The 11,326-nt window shown below is 48.9% G+C and overlaps 1 long non-coding RNA gene across 1 annotated transcript; it reads left to right on the forward strand.

Annotated features, from left to right (window-relative positions):
- The first annotated feature begins 1,164 nt into the window (after positions 1 to 1,164).
- On the forward strand, positions 1,165 to 4,772 carry LOC128137250 (uncharacterized). The gene is made up of 4 exons (XR_008233639.1): positions 1,165 to 1,340; positions 1,420 to 1,535; positions 2,269 to 2,305; positions 2,915 to 4,772. It is a non-coding gene; the product is annotated as an uncharacterized LOC128137250 (long non-coding RNA).
- Positions 4,773 to 11,326: the final 6,554 nt, after the last annotated feature.

Consider the following 11,326-nt stretch of genomic DNA (forward strand, 5'->3'; position numbering starts at 1 on the left):
TAAATCCAAGGTGGTAAGGAAGGCAGGGCGTCCAACGTGCTTCCGAGGGAGACGGCTCCTTGCCTTGCAGGATCTGTAATGCCCGGTGTAACCTCTCCAGCAGAGAACTGGGTATCGACCCCCTCCATCTGCCCACCCACCCTCTCCGACTGCACTTTGCACCCCCGCGAGACCTCCTGTGGGAAGCCGTGCCGGGGGTACTGCTCACGCCCTGGCACTGCTCCGCCTGGGAAATGGCTTGCTTGCACTCCATCAACCCGTACTGAAACGCTCCTGATGGCTGCTGGGGATTTAGTATGAAAAGCAAAGTGTAGAGAGAAAACACAGACTTGATTTTGTGGAGGGCAGAATAAATCTCCTCTGCCCTTGCAAAAAAAAAAAAAAAAGGTGTGGCAGAAAGAGAAATAGGAGCTTTCCACTCTCCCCCCGCCAGCTCTCCTCTGCCTCAGCCACACGTGTCAGACTTGGTCTGGAGGAAGGCTGTGGATGCCAGAGCAGCTCGGCTGGTGTGCCAGCCGGGCTGGGGATGGATAACACCCGCCCGGGCACCGCCGGCGGTACCGGAGCCACGGGCAGACAAGCAAACAGTATCAGTCATACGGACCTGGCCCGTGGCTGAACTGACCAGGAGATGAAGAGCGCGGTGTATCCTATTTCAGATCCCCTGGGACATCCTGTTCTCCTGATAACTGATGAAATGTAAATATAGCAAATGCAAAGCGAGGCACTTTCCTACCATGCCTTGCTCAGGCTGCATATAGAAAGGGGCTGAAACCTAGCAGCGCAGTTGGAAACACCCATCTGCAACTGTGAAATAGGCATCATGCTTTATTTTTAGTTTAAAATGAAGTTCCTGTTTGTAAGGCCAGAAGAGTTACAGGAAAAAAAAAGATGAAGCGGGATCATTTACTGCTATTTTTCTTTTCACGTGTCCTTCCTTCCTTCCTCCTTCCTGAGAAATAGGACGTAGCACATCGCCGTTCCAGGCTGCAGTGTTCCCTCGCAGGAACGCTGGTTTCTGATCCCTCCAAAGAGGCCCATTACGCCTTGTGTAACAAAAGACACCAGTCTCCCAACCACGCCAATTATCCTTGATTTCTAGTTGCTACACGAAGGCGCTTATCTCATGTAAATGAAATGCCGTCTTCACACTGACTTGCACTTCCTTTCTCTTTCATCAGAGTTTTGGGCTGCCCCTGCCAGGCGGGGGTGAAGGGCAGGTCAGGCAGCGGGACTGCGATCCCTCCCCATCTCATCAGCCGAATCCCCCTCCTCCCCGGGCAGCTGATCAGACCCAGCAGCGATGGGGTAGACCGAAACAACGGGAAGAATTTGGTCAGGTCAGCCAAATGAGCCTTTTTAACTAGCAAAGCCGAGCGCTAATTAGTCTGGTGTCTAACTCCTTGACCCGGCACCCAGGCTGTGCATTTCTCCTTCAGGTGGGGTCACCCAGACGCCGTGGAAGGAGAGCCGCAGGGATGCGTTTTGGCAGGCGCCCACACTTTTTTCTCCTTCCCGTGCCCCAGAAGGGAAAGGTAATTGCGAGCTGACAGGAGGGAGGCTGCGAGCTGCTGATGGGAAATCCCAGCTGAGGGGTTTCAAGGGCGGTGGGAGCTTTGGCGTATGGATTAGGTTGCTTATATATACTATAGCGTGAAGGAAACAGGCGGTTTGGCTAATTCCCTTGCACTTTAATAAAGTAGGATTTGTCTGGTAGGAAAGCGTAACAGTAGGATTTAAGCTGTGTGAGTCTCATGACTGGTGCTCGCCTAGCGGGATGGGAAGAAGGGATGCATCGTTTGCATTCTGTCTCTCCTATGTTCCCGTGTTTTTAAACATGATTTCTGAGTGCCCACAGCTTTGGATGAGCTTTATTTGGGATTAAGTTTATTTTAAAAATCCATATGCAGATACCCGCACCAAATTCTGTAGCCCAGTTTTTCAGAAACCAGAGTGCCCCACATCTAGGGAGAACCAAGATCATCACTTGGCTTGTAAGTGCCTTATGTCAAGACTCACATAAACTGCAGAAGGGTAAAGAGGGGGATGGACAGTACACAGAGGGAGAAGGGGCAAATTAATATCTGGTATAGCCTCTGTAGAGAAACTAGATCCTTCTGGATTTAGTGAGAAAAGCCCCAATGGAAATTTTAAATCTGGATCTGCATCAAATCCTCAAAGTTCAGGGAGTTTAGAACACGGAGTTCGGTCCAGTCCGTCATGCATCAGAGCTATCTGCAAAATTTACATCCTAACATTTTTTTCCAGCGATGAATTCTGCCAAAGATGCGTGCTTGGATGTGAGGTATTTTTCTTCTTTTTCATCCCTTTGCTAATTTAATTCCCAGATCTAAATCAAATTTTTCCATCTTAGGCTTCCATGAGCTGGGATGCATTGTTTGCAGCTATGAAGCTGTGACGGCTGTGTTATGCCCTGTACTGCATGTTGAGACGTTGGAGGTGTTTACCTGCCTGCAATAGCAACGACCGAGCGAAGGGGAGGCCTCAAGGTTAGGCACTGGGCTGCTTTATTGCCAAATGGAGTCAAAGTTTTCTGATGTGCTAGTGAGCAAACCATTACATTGCTCCTGCCCTTCTTTTACTCATTATTAAAAGCGGATAAAAACCAACCGATTATTGGGATATTCACAAATATGCCACTGATGAGGGCCCTGAGCAACCAGGAATATTTTCTGAGGAGCCTTGAAGCAGCAAGGCACAGAAGCCACATGCTGGGCTCTCCCTTATTTTTATTCTTTTTTGTTTTCTTGGTTGTAGAATAAGACCTAATCAGAGTGATGCTCTCCAGCAGGCTTTTGTGTATGGCATTAAAGTAAAATCCTAAATTCCCTTTCCTGCTCGTGCATATAGAGCAGGAAGAACTAGGATGGCTGCAGACTATTTCTATTTTCAGATGATTTAGCCAAAGAGAAAATAACTGGATGGCTGGAAGAAGGAGCATTTGATAGGAAATAATCTTGGAGCGCAGCTCTCTGACATGATGGTGTGCAAGGTGCCCAGCTTCCTGAGATGACCATGCTCCATGAAATGCCAATGGGGAAAATAACTTCCAGTGGCAACGACAAAGGACAATAAAGACAACCAGATCACACAGAATCCAATGCAAGAGAGACTGCAGAGTGGGCTGGGTGCTCCCTTCTGCTCCTCTGCACCTGATCAAGAAATGGTTTCAGCATCGATACACGTAAAGTTCCTCCTGTTCAGTTTCAGACTCTGACTAGGTGCTGAGGCAATGAGTCGAGCATTTGGCTGGTGTAAATCAGTGCAACTCAACTGACTTGGTCGTGTTGTACCTGTAGATGTGTTGCTTCTTCCTCCACCGGGAAGATGTCGGCCACTCCCCCACTGCAAGGCAAGAGTGCGGGCAGCTTCTCCACGCCGATGCTGTAGGACCACAGCAGTGAGTGATACCTGAGCAAAAACTCACACCTCCTTGCTCATCACTTCATAGTATCTGGTCTGCAGCCCGCAAGTGAAACTACAGCTCCCAACACCTGGGATCTGTGCCTGACTGGCTGCCTACTACCTTTGGGCATGTCGCTTCTCCCGTCTCTGCCTCAGCTTCCCCGACTGTACGACGCTTTATGAAGGACTTTGAATATCACTGATTAAAAAGCATTCAATGAGATCGTCTTGTCCTTCTGGCCTGATGTACATTATATGGCCACTGTGGCTGGGAATAAACATCCCTCTGTTTCCCTCGTTTCACAGTGACACCCGGTTCCCAGGATTATCTCCCCCCTTGTCTGTGACAACACTGGAGAAAAAAAACCTCAAAGATGTTCACGGCGTGGATGTCGGGGCTGACACATGGACATCACGTCACTGTTTGTGTCCATTCATCTCTCGTTAACAGCTTACCGTAGATCAAAACCCTTGCTTTGGATTTATTATGTGCAATAAAAGAAGATTTGCTGGACCCCACGGTGCCCATGTGCCCGGGAAGTGCTGGGCTGTGGGTGCCAGCACTGCCGGGCCAGGGGGGCCATGCTGCGCAGGGAGCCCAGTCCTGGGTGAGGGCGAGGATGAAGGTGAGGGCATGTTTGAAGGCTTTGGGCGAGGAGGACAGTTTTGGTGAGGTTGCATCCCCCTCTGCTGGAACATCCAAGCAAAGGCAGAAGAACACCCGCCGACCAGGGAGAAAACTGAGGTGAGAAAAAAAGAAAATAAATGTGTAAAGAAAGCAAATGAGCCCCGGTCCCCTGGGGTCCGCAGGGGACGTCGCGGGCAGCCAGCCTCATCTGTAGCTGGGGGTTCGTCCGCTGCTGGCCGCGACGAGAGGGCTCTTGTCGGGGACGATCAGGCCCTCTGTGGAAATAGGGACCATGTCTTGTTTGTGCCAGGCATAATCCTGCTCCCCGTCACGGGAATGGGCGAGTGGGGCAGGGGCAGCGATGCCGGCTGCTGGCAAATATGCACCGCGGCTGGTCAGCAAGAGGGGAGATGGACGGAGAGGAGCTGGGCACTGGGCGTCCCCGTGGGATGGACCTGCTCAGGGGTCTGGGACACCGCGCTGGGTGACACCGTGGGTCAGGCAGGTCCTGACTACGTGGCGGGCTCTGACAGCAGGCAGAATATAGTAAGTGTAGCTAAGCAGAATTGCACAGACAAAGACAGTGCTTTGATGCTGGATTCAAAGCTGCTTCGTAGCCCAGGTGGGGCCAAGGGGCCGTGGCTGATGGGTACTGAGGTGCAAAACACCTTGGTGGGACTTAAATACGTAAGGAAACCTGAACCGTAGGCACCTAAATTTGTCAGGAAGGGTGCTGCAGAGCTGTCTGTGGTTTCTTGCCAAGCAGCTGGTAGGGAGCCCTACTTCGGAAGTTGGACAAAATGCCTCCCCTGGCCCATCCCGGTGGGTCACCTCTTGTCCTCCACGCCGGGAAGGCAGACACCGGCAGCCGTTGGGCACAGAGCGGTGTGTTGGCGGTGAAGGCAGCCGGCGCTCTGGGGAAACAGGCAGCAGCGAGAGATGGACCGAGCAGCGGCAGGGAGCGGGTTTCATTTCTAGGCATGGCTGTATGGAGGCACTTTGGCGTAAGGGCAGCTCCCCTGGGCCTGGCACCCTCTCCCACCGGTCTGCGAGGGCAGGCGGCTCCCCTACCCCGAGCACCGCTGTGGGAGCTCGTTTTTCCTCTCTGCCAGCCCAGGTGGGGTGGGACGCAGGGCTCGTGGTAGCCCCAAGCAGGGCGGGTGACTGTGGCAGCAGCAGCGGCTTGCCACCGTGGCCCCATCTGCGTGGTGCCGCCATGTCTCCGTGGGCACGGTGCCTGGGTGGGTGGCTCATGGCTCAGCCTAACCGAGAACCTCTGCGAGGTTGCTGCTTTGGGCTTCCCCTTGGTGCTGGCTTCCTCTAAATTTGGTAGTACACAGGTCTGCACAGAGCTGGAGGTTCAGGGCTCTATGCCCTTCTTTCAGAGGCTCACTCGGAGACTGTTTGTGCTTAGACTTAACACTGGAAGAATGGTTTTGTTTCTTTTTGGATTTAAAAATCTAAATTACAGAAAGGGTGAAATGCGGTGACTGAGCTGGCGAAGGCCCTGACTGTGCAATAAATCTGCAAGCATGGGCCTGTCTTTTGAGCAGGAGTCTGTGCAGGTGCCAAGGTCTCTGCTAATAAATCTGACTGGAGGACCAGGAGGAAACTTTTTTTTAACTTACTGCTAACAGCAGGCTCTTTTTTAACCATCATTTTTTCCCCCACTCCCTTCTGCTGATTCATGCTCCTGCTGTTTCGCCACGGGGAGACGCCAGCATTCCTGAAGGTCATCACTTGCATGTAGCAGCTCACACTGCAAAGTGTTTGCCAGCATCTACCAAATCAAAATGCTAAAACAACTCGGATCATTTATATTTTCACTGTCAGTGACGGAAAATCTTACAGCTCGCCAGCCTTGTAGCTGCCACGTTTCCAGTCTGCTAGACTACTAGAAGGTAAAGGATGTGCATGAAAGGTAATGCCTCCCAACAAACCCGACACCAGGTCATCTCAGTGGCACGACAGCCTGCAGATTTTCACCTATAGGCAGTCCTCCTAGAGATTTGGAAAACCTAGGGTCCAAGCAAGCACCCCTCTGACATACCAGTCTGTCTTTCAGAAAAACAAGCAAGCCACTGGGAAATCAGATACTTCTGCTCACATCAGGAGTCACGCCGCTGCCTGCAGCCCCAGGGTCCCTGGGGAAGTAGGGCTGTGCTTCCCTCACTGGCACCTCCCTCCCCTTCTGTCTCTCTCCTCCCCAGTGCCTTGAAGACTTTATGCTGTCCTGGGCTGCAGAAAAGAGGCAGGACTGAAAGGCATGCTAGCAGCATGCAAACATCTCTAAGAAAATAAGAGTTATGTTTTAGTTCTCAAGGCGTATCTCCCTCTTAATGGCAAAGGAATATTTCTGGTTTAGCTCAAGCAATAATAGCACAATAGACATGTTTCTTTTTCAGGAAAGCTGTGGGGAAGACACAGTGAAATCCTTCCTTCACTTCTTCAGGTTCTTTAGTGAGTATTTATACTGCAGCAGTACCAAAAAGTCTTGCAAAAGAGCGAGCCCCGAGTAAAACTATGGGAAGACAGTGTTACAGGCTGTGCGGTAGACTTAGGAACCATCAGTTACTTTAACGTCCGTCTCTTTAGAGGTGACCGCTAACCTTATCCTTTCCTTTAAGCATTTGTAACATAAGGATGACACATATCTCATACATGCTATCATCTGCCTTTGTTTCTTTTGCTAATATTTTAAGCGGGACTTGAAAATGCAGAGCTGGAAATAGCCCCCACCTGCCAGTGCTGCGGAGCCAGGCTCCCAGCGAGGGCCAGTTTGTGCGCACAGGTCCTCCTTAGCTTCCCCAGCTGAGAGAGCTTCTTCCTCCCTCGACAAGGGAGGATGCCTGACCTGGAAGGCACCCGCGGTTTCTAAGACATTTTACAAATGGCCGGCTCAATCCTTCTTGAAAGCAAATCAGTCTCAGAGCGAACTGACGACACAAACAGGACGTGTATTTGCCTCCTTGAAGTACAAAATGTGAACTAGCAGAAATGCAAAATCTCGGAGCAATATCGACACTATTATTTTGCCATGGTTCCTTGCTCAGCAGCAGGGGAAAGTGCCACACAGCAGGCTTCTGCAACTCATCAAATCAATTAGTTTCTTTGTCTGCATCAGCTAGTGGGAGTAGTCTTTAGCCAAAGACAAATTAAAGAAACGTCCGGTAAGATATTTTGAGAGGAGCTGTCCTATTTTCTCATACTAATGAGAGACTCAGAAATCTGTGCACAATTTAGCTCATTATTAGAACTAATTGGTGCCAGGCATTCCATCCTCTTTGATACGGCTAACCATGGGTATGAAATTTTCTGAGTTAATGAACCATAAAATGGATTAAGAACTTTCAAAGTGCAGTTCATATCACAGCTTAATTGGAAGGAGTGTAAGTTGGCTTTTTATGGATACAAAGGAAAGCCATGTTTTGGGGTGGAAGAGCACATGCACAGCCGCCTTCCCTGCCACTGGGGAGCTGGGAAATTTCTAATTTCAGTGCTGCAGAGTAGTGGCATTTGATGGCAGGCACCTTCCACGAACGCTCCACAGCACGCCGTGCAGCCGAGAAGGATAGAAAGGGTTTTTTTTTCTCTGCGTGCAGCATTTACCATTGCTCCTCTGTAACGCCCTGCAGAGAGAAAGCAATTAGTACAGCTCTCCCAAGGTCAGGGGGGCTGCCAGGCAGATAAAGGGCCAGGCAGGGTGGTGTGGATCCTCCTGATGTGGCCGGCATAGCTGATGCCAGACTATTGTGCCCTAGTGTGCGGTCCCAGCGGTTTCATACCAATCTCATTCTAGTTGCTTTTTCACACCTGTTTGACACTAGTCTGATGAGTAGATTTGTCCCCCCTTTTCTTAATGCAATGGCTTAGAAAAATAATGCAGTGTGCTTTGGAAAATTTTCTTCTGGCAGCGATGGAGAAGGAGAACCCTTTGCAGGTGTCCCAAACGCGGCATGTAGCATTGGGTCGCAGGATCCCAACGACAAACATAGCTCACACACGCCCCTACACCCCTCTCTTCCTGGTCAGCACTGATTTGGCACTGTACAATACAGATCAAATACACCCTATTACCTTTTGTGATGTCAATGTTTTCTTGAACAGGCATGGAAAAATCTGAAGCTTTTCTCCTTCGTAGCAGTAACAGTATTTTTTCTTTCATTATCCAAACATTATGAACTTTTATGTTTCATCTGAGGACACAGCAATATGTAATTTCATATTATTACAGAACTTTGGTAATTTAGGTAATTTGTAATTTAAATAAATGCCAAAGAGTGTACCTATTAAAAATACATTTGGAATGATGTATTGTATCACTGGGTGAATCCAGTGATTCTCCTCTTGTGTTGTGCAACCTCCAACCCACAGAGAATTTCCAGCAAATGTTTAGACACAGAAAGTGATGATCTGATCCCGTTTTTATGTGCTCTCTTCTTCTGATACGGCCATCTGCAGACTGGTCCTCCTCAGATGCCAGAAATATCCTGCAAGCCATGGCATCAGTAATTGCATTGCTGTGAGTGTTCTGCACTGCCGCACTAATGAGTGCAAAGATTCCCAGGGTGCTTATGCAGACAGCTGACGGTGGAAATGGGAAGCAGAGTCGAAATCTAACAGCCTGAGAAACCCCGTGTGGAACAGTCAACAGAATTATGTACCCAGGTTAGTGCTCAGTGCTGTCTTTCTGAACATTGTGAAAGGCATTTTGGAGAGTCCCATAATTTGAGGTGAATGCCAAGAACATACTATTAACATGATGTAACAAATTTTATCATTACACAGTTTTTGTTATTCTACACATTACAGCAGGATTTTACTGGGCAAAATATTCATGGTGTTCAAACACAGACATATGAGAACCTGAAATACTCTGCGACTTCACCAGGCTTGAGAGAACAGACACAGCATCCCCATTTGCTGGCTCTGGAAGCAGCTGATAGTAAATCACAAGTCTGTTGCCTGAAAACACGCTACAGATGAGAAGAGACTTCCTCTGCACAGAATTTGCAGCCCATGTAAAGTGTTGGTGATATCTTTGCAATACAGGGAGAGGGGGCATCATGTTGTTTTCAGTTATAAAAGTGCTCTCGCACTATTTTGTTCCAGTGGGTGAATTAGCAAATTGGATTTGCTCCCAGGAGTAAAATATTCACTTATCATTTCATGGAAAACATGACTGCTGTATAAGATGTGCTGTTGCCTGTTCCACATCTGTTTGCAGTGAGCTATGACATATACCTCAGGAAGCTTTTATCTCTGAAATAATGATGGACATGCAGAAGCAACTGACCACGCAGACCAGCTCTTAGCTGGCTCTTCTAATCTGAGTGCCTTAGCATAGCTCCAACCTTCCGTGAAATTTTGAATGTACAGAAGTGCAAACCACAGTCAGAAAGGGACTTCTGGAGATATTATTCTCCTGTGCAATTGTGTAAGAAACAATTAATAAAGAATATTAAGGGCTGCCAGGTCCTCAGACGAGGAATGAAATATAAACAACAACCCGTTATTTTGCCCCCTGCAGAAAGCTGATTAGTGCCCTGCACTCCAGTGCGAGCTCAGGGACTCCGCGTCTTTTCAGATGAGACCTGTGTTGATAATGATGATTAGTGATGACTGTACTGGGATACACCAATATGTTTCTTGCATGTTTTATCTGTCCTCTTACGTATGTCCATGCTAAAATCCACACTTGTGATGTGCAAGTATTATGGCTGCATTTACCTCATTAATGGTGGCAATGCAGGAGTGCAAACCAGAGGAAAGCCTGCAAAGGCACGTGGAGGCAAACCATGCTGGAACCACACCTCCGCAACGGGCTGATTCTACCTCGAAATATGGTTGGTCTCAGCTATTAAATGTGTTATTCTCGCGTGTTTGGGGCGAACTGTGGTCTTGAGGCACTAGAGGGGAGAGCGGATCCGTGCTGCTGCAGGGGTGGCTGGGGAGGGCGGTGCGCGCAGCGCTTGGCTGCCCCAAATTCATCGGCTGCACACACCGCTGCTCTCTTCGTCCAGGAGTAGAAAGGCTGTTTGCCAGCTGCATACATTACATCACGGCCTGCCCGTGTTTAAAAGCAGTTCCTATATGTGACTTTTGTTAGCCAGGGACTAGGCTAGCTAAGCTGTAGCATTTCTCTGAAAAAAGGAAAAGGCCTGTTAGCTTCTGGGGGTACTGGGTCATACCCGGTGCTGTATTTGCTGCTCTTTGCAAATAGGAGCAATGCCAAACAATGCCAAAAGGCCCAGGTACTAATCGTATTGCTTCCTTGTGTGCTCTTCTGCACCGTCTGAGCGGCTTGGCCTGTCTCTATTCATTATTCACCCTCCATAAAACTACTTAACCTGCTTCCCCTGCTCCCCTCGGAGCTGGGATGTCCGTAACCAGGTAGCTTGGCCAGGGGCGATGGGGGGAATGGAGCCCAGCCTGTGCTGGTCCTTCCTCTCCCAGCGCGGTGCTGGGGTGGGGAAAAGCAGCCTTTCGCCTGCATTGGGTGACACCTTCGGGTTTATGGAGGCTGTGTGGCTGGGGCTGCGGGTCCCCAACAGCCATGGAGCCTGTGAGTGTCTGGAGGCAGAAAGTTTCTAGCTTTGCCAGGGTTACTTTGCACTTCTGCTCTCACTAGGGAGGAAAGTCATCCTCAGCCTGATCCTGGTGCCCTGAAAAATGCTGCAGAATTAATGAAGCACAGCAAGCTAATGAAGCATGGCAGAGAGCCCTGACTCTGTTTCCACTCTTCAGGCAGTGGCTTAGGTCCTTTGTATTTGTAAAATATTTTGAGAACCACTGCAGCCAAGTGCAAAACGGTAGGTGTTTTCCAACTGTTGACAACCAACAAATCCTATTTAATATCCATTAATATCTCTTAATTTGAATCATGAAAGTTTTTCTGCAATGTCAGAAGAAATCCTGAAGAAAAAGATTGTACTTCAGGAGAATGGAAAATATTCTTATTCCCTGGGCATCTTGCAGACGACTCGCGATTTTTTTTCAGCTACATCTTCATTTGCTCAGCTCATGTCCCTCCTGCCTTGGCCTCACACTGCAGAAGTCACCGCTGAACTACCTGGAGAGCTGGAGCTACACAATTTGTGAATGATACAAACATTGGGATCCTCAGCGGTGTCCCTCTGGAGGACAGATGTTTAGAGAAGCTGTGGAATTTATTATGTAAATGATGTCTAGAGCTTGTAAATCTGTATCACCCCGATCACCTTTCCTTTTAAAAAGCATGCCGATGTTTGCTTTCTCATTCTGCTGTTCTTT

The sequence above is a fragment of the Harpia harpyja genome, chromosome Z, assembly GCF_026419915.1.
Source record: "Harpia harpyja isolate bHarHar1 chromosome Z, bHarHar1 primary haplotype, whole genome shotgun sequence".
NCBI classification, from domain to species: Eukaryota; Metazoa; Chordata; class Aves; order Accipitriformes; family Accipitridae; genus Harpia; species Harpia harpyja.